Below are 6,000 nucleotides of genomic sequence, written 5' to 3'. Positions count from 1 at the left end.
AAAAAAAAAAAAAGACAAGGATCAATGAGATAATTATGTACCCAAATTGGACATAATTAAAGAACTTTATTTTTTATTTGTATAAATATAGTCAACAAGACTAAATAAAACCTATATCTGGCTTTTTAATATGAACTAAGTAAATATTATAAACCTGTCAATTTTTAAGAATTAATTTGCTTGGATGGAATTCTGATTTATGTTAAGTGAAGTATCAAAGAAAAGACTTAATAGGTTTATTTTAAATTTTAACTAACCTTAAAGACAAAAAAAAATCACTTCCAGAGATCCTGGTTATTCTATGGCAGTGTAAGCCCCCTATAGTTAATGCATCATTCTAATTGCAATGATAAACTCTGAACAATTTTTTAAAAATAAAAATAATGAATTTTTAAAAACCTACCAAAGAACTCTGGAAAGAAAGCAAATTAGGTTTATTTTGGAAGATGGTTAGATTTTGGAGAAGCAACTGTCGTTATGGTGATTTTAACTCTTTTTCTTTCCTGTGTTGTTCTTCCCCTCTCAGAGAATGGTGGAGCCTAGGTGGTTATAACTTAGAAAGTTTGCTGGACAAATATAGTAGGGAAAGGATACTCTGGATCACAGAAGAAAATGGGATTCCAAGAGGAGAGCTGGGGAAAGAATTGTCTAATTCTGCACATGAATTTACACAAATTTTAATCTAGCCCCTGAAATGTTATATTTCCATGGTACATACAAACTAATATAAAAGACTTATAGACAGAAAGTTAACTGAGATTTGAACCATTGCCCACAAAAGACAAGATAGGACCTATCATCACTGGCTGAATCAGCTAGGTTGATTTTCTGCTAACACAAAAGCATTAATATCCTCCAGACGATTAAAACAGAATCTGAGTGTGTATAACACAGATTTTAAAATATCTAGGATACATTTCCAACATTACTTGACATTAAAGAAATTAGGAAAACATGGTGCATTTTCAAGAGAAAGCATCAGAGATGTCAACCCTGAGAAGGCCCAGATAGTATAATTAGCAGACTTGAAAGCAGCTCTTTAATTATGCTTCATGAGGTTAAGGAGAACATGCCTGCAGTGGGTGAAAAAGGCTACAAATGTAGCTGAGATGAAATGGTGGTACGAAAGCACCAAATTGAAATTTCATAAATAGAAAATATATTTTCTGAAATGAAAATATGTGTAACCTAAGTACAAGAAGGGAAGATTAGGGCATATTTTTTCAAAAAAAGTACAAAAACTTCCAAAGGCAGTAAATGTCATACATTTACAGTCAAAAACTCAGAACATGCTAAATAAGATAAAGTCCAAAAAAAACGTGCCTATATTCATAAAATCAACTACTAAAAGAGAAGTATAAGGTAACACCACTTCTGTGGAATAGATAAAGCACTTCTGTTAATTAATTAATATTTTAGTATAGTTGATAAAGAAAACTCTTGACAGCAACTAGAAAAAGTTGAAAAATTATATATAGGGAAAACTTCTGAATGGTGAAAGAGAAAGAGAGAGAAAGGAAGAAAGGAAGAAAGAAAAAGAAAGAAAGAAAGAAAGAAAGAAAGAAAGAAAGAAAGAAAGAAAGAAAGAAAGAAAGAAAAAGGAAGAAAAAGAAGTAAAAGAAGGAAATAAGGGAAGAAAAAGAAAAAAAACTGTCAACACAGAATTCTATACCCACGGAATGTATTCTTCAGGAATGAATGTGAAGTAGACATTTTCAGGAATAAAAAACATGAGACTAATAAAAGCTGCTTTATAAGAAATGCTAAAGGAAGTTTTTCAAATGAATGGAAATTATAATGAAACTCAGCTTCTACGGACTAAAGAAAGAGCTTGTTAGAGACTGACAACATGAATATAGAAAGCTAGATACAACTTTTTATTGCCTACAAGGAACTCCTTTTAAACATAAAGACACAATTAGGTTACAACTAATGGAGGGAAATTATATACAAACAAAGAGAAGGCATTTGTGGCTTGGAGTGGGTATATTAACTTGAGAAAAAAAAATTCTTTGATGAAATGAGTATTACCAGACATAAATAAGAATATTTCACAGTGACAAAAAGGAAAATTCATCAGAATAAAGTGATAATTATCAATTATATGCTTAATAAGAAATCCTCAAAATATGTGAAGCAAAAATTGATAAAATTAAGAAGACTAAAGAATAAACATTTTCACAATCATAGTAAAAGATCATACACTACTTAGTAATTGATATAACCACCAGGTAATAATAGTAACAATAAATATAAATAAAAATGTACCTGAACAACACATTGGTCTAATTGGTGTTTTTAGAACACTAATTCCAAAACCTACAGAATAAACATTTTTTTTCAAGTGCATATGTATATTTACCAAGCTTAACCATTTACTATACTATAAAAATAAAGTTGATAAATTTAAAGGGATTCAAATTGTATAAAGTATATTCTTTTGCCACAATGAAATCTAATTAGAAATTAATAACAAGAATGTAGGAATATATAGTAATTAAACAATACACTTCTAAACTGGTTGAAGAGTAAATCTCTAAAATGCAAAGTCCATGAGATTAGGGTGTAGTTTATGCATTGCTTTATGTCCCACAATTAGAGCACTGCCTAGCACATAATAAACACTCAACAATTACTCCATAAGATACGCCCTAGAAGAAAGAGAAAGAAAATGTTTACGTACTGCGCCAGGGGTGCCTGGGTGGCTCAGTCGTTAAGCATCTGCCTTCGGCTCAGGGCCTGATCCCAGAGTCCTGGGATCAAGTGCCACATCAGGCTCCTCTGCTGGGAGCCTGCTTCTTCCTCTCCCACTCCCCCTGCTTGTGTTCCCTCTCTCGCTGGCTGTCTCTCTGTCAAATAAATAAATAAAATCTTAAAAAAAAAAAAAGTACTATGCCAATATTTTTTTGAAAAAAATAAATGGAGAACATGTTTTTATAAAGGATATAGCAAAGCCTGGCATGTGTCAGACTCTCAATCAAGACTGTCTCCTGAGGAGACAATCCAGCTTAATGGTCAAGAACATGCCTGTGAAAGACCAAACTGACAGTATCCAAATCAGACTCTGTTATGGACTCTGTAAACTTTATAAACCAGAGCAATTTTCTAAAATTACCAATTCCTTAGTTTCTTAATATGAAAGTTTAAGAAATAATAAAGCATAGGTGTTTTTGTTTTTGTTTTGCCAGGCTTAATTTAAATAATTTATTTTAAAGTGCTCAACAGTGACCAGTTCAAAGCAAATAAATCAACAAGTAATACTTTTATTAGAAAAATTTGCTACTTATGCCAGAAAGATTGGGTTTCTAAGACTTAACATCAGGGTTTGTGAGATTGTATGACCTTTGTGACCTACTTAACCTCTTATTCAGTATCCTTAAAAGAAAAAAGAAAAAAAAAAAACCATTTGCTTCTTATGGAGCAATTTTGAAATTACTTCTAGAACAAAAAGGCTAATATGTTATTTACATTAAGTGCATTAGAAAGAAGTCCTAGAAAGAAAGGTAGGCCAATTTAGAAAATAAATGGCATCTAGGAATAGAATAACTCATTTTATAAAATAATAATTTTTGTTATGAATTTTTATGCAGTGAACAAAACATACTTTATTTTCTTTGAGAAAGGAAATGCTATTATTAAGAAATGAGTATTTAGAGGCCTGGCCTGTATTTCTGAAATGTTTCTCTAAGGTGTTATAGATTCAAAAGGCAAAAACAAAGATTAAAAGAAAACTTGGAATAGTTAACGTAATCTAAATGAGTTAACAAAAAATACTCAAATTTCTAAACATCTAATGAGGAGTGTAAGTTTTTTATTGTCATTTTTATTATTTTCCTTTGTCTTTGCTTCTCCCCTTTAAAGTTCATGCTTTGATTTGGCTAATAAATGTCTACTGAGTACCCACTGGTGCTGAATGCCACAGGTGCGTTTTTTTGTTTGTTTCTTTAGTTTTTGTTTTGTTTTATTTTGTTTTTTAAGGCATGTTGAGATAAAGAATGTGGAGTCTTACAATTCACTAGAAGCAATAAGGACAAAACAGCCACTAAGAATTGTATTTTGAAAGTACTGTGTGTGTGTGTGTGTGTGTGTGTGTGTGTGTGTGTGTGTGTGTGTGATGGACCACTCTGGAAATCTGATGTCAATTGACTACTTGTCAAAATTTTTAAACACTTAAATAAAATACAAATGCATAGTATTACAAAGGAAGGCAAGTATATTGAGCTAGTTACATATTTTATAAATTATGATATTATATATGTTTCTCAATTAACAATAAATAAAACTTTCAATTTAAGCAAGTTACATTTTATGTTTTAAGACAGATCAGTGTTGACTGTAATTGCTTAACATTAAACTCCAGGCTGGTCATTGATTACTTTCCTTCTACATACTATTGACAAATGATTGTCAATGGGCAATGCTGCAAAGCAACTTCTTTGTTTAGGTCAGCAATAGAGAACTCAGAATCTAAGTGTTCTGTGACCAAATGACTGCTAGACTCAAAGTAACTGAATAGATGGCCAGTTTTAGTGCACAAGCATCTGTAGACAGCAAAATGACAATCACTGCTATTTTCCTGTTCAAAATAACTACTCTGATTTTGCAATAATGATGACTATAAATGGTATTTTTTAGATATATGTAAAAGTATAAGGTCAAATAAAAGCATCTGATTTCAAAAATGTACTTTTTTCTAAGCCAAATTCACAGAACCCCTGAAGTCTACCAACAAACTCCATAGACCTCAAGTTAAGAATTCATGATCTAAATGTTTGAGACTGGACCGAATTATCCTCAGCAAAGGGAATGGAAACACTGACATATTCATGCACATATTAAGATTTACAAACTGTTTAGAAAATTTTCTAGGTAATAAATCATTGTATCTTCATAAAAATCTACATCAGGTATAATTATTCTGTTACATCTGAGGAAACTGAGGCACAGGATGGTTAAGTAACTTGCTGAGATTTCATAGATGTGAATAGGGAAACAAAATCGAACCTCAGCTCTATTGCTCCATAGTCAAAGTGTGAATGAAAGCTAAAATGCTTATTTGAAACACTTTTTCACAGATGTATTTACCCTCTTCTGTTAATAAATAATGAAATTGTGGGAATGTATTTAGTCTAAAGAATTAAGTTTAGATTCATGTACAAAATGGTGAGAGCACAGAGGTCCAATGATATCACAAAAGGTTGTTCAAATACTTGACTCCATCTACTAAGGTAATGCTGAGAATATGGAGGTTGCTGTATTCTCCATGGCAGGATCCTGTAAAGGTCTATTAAATCTTGTATCAACTATTTTAAAATGTTTCATTTGGTATTTTTCATATCTTACCTTATATATTTCATTTCCCACTCTTTATGCCTTAGGAGGATTTTATTTAAAACTGTAAAACAAAATTATTGATTACACACTCAGTATTGGTGTTTATATATTTTAGGTTCAATGATTTATTCTTATACAAAAATAATAACATTCTAACTGATTAGTACTGCAGAATAATTGTATATATTTAATTCAATCAGTGTGTGTATTCAACCTGAGATTTTCTTACTGACATAATGTGGTTTTCCAAAGTGTCAAATGGTAAAGCAGAATTATTTATTAATGTCAATATATGATACATAACCGTTCCTGATATTTAATATTTTAATTCATTGATTATCTTTTGTGGTACTATAAAAGATTAGATCTTATTTCCTGAGCCTGTCATTTATGCCATTTTATATTTTTAAAAGACACTAAACAAATAGAAATGTAATAAAGTTATATGAAGATGTAGGTTTTATTTTAATAATTGTCATTTATTTAATCACTTTCACAGAAGTGTGATCAATAAATCTGATATGAAATTCACATATTATCGCAAAAAATGACACTAATCAATGTGCTTCATTATGTTACTGCCAAAAAAGTGACTTATGTGCAAAAAAAAAAATCTGTCATATTATGCACTAACTCATTTTAACATTTGGATATTCTAAAAGGATC

This window comes from Ursus maritimus, unplaced genomic scaffold (assembly GCF_017311325.1).
Source record: "Ursus maritimus isolate PB19 unplaced genomic scaffold, ASM1731132v1 scaffold_15, whole genome shotgun sequence".
Taxonomy (NCBI): Eukaryota; Metazoa; Chordata; class Mammalia; order Carnivora; family Ursidae; genus Ursus; species Ursus maritimus.
Note: the sequence above shows the minus strand (reverse complement) of the source record.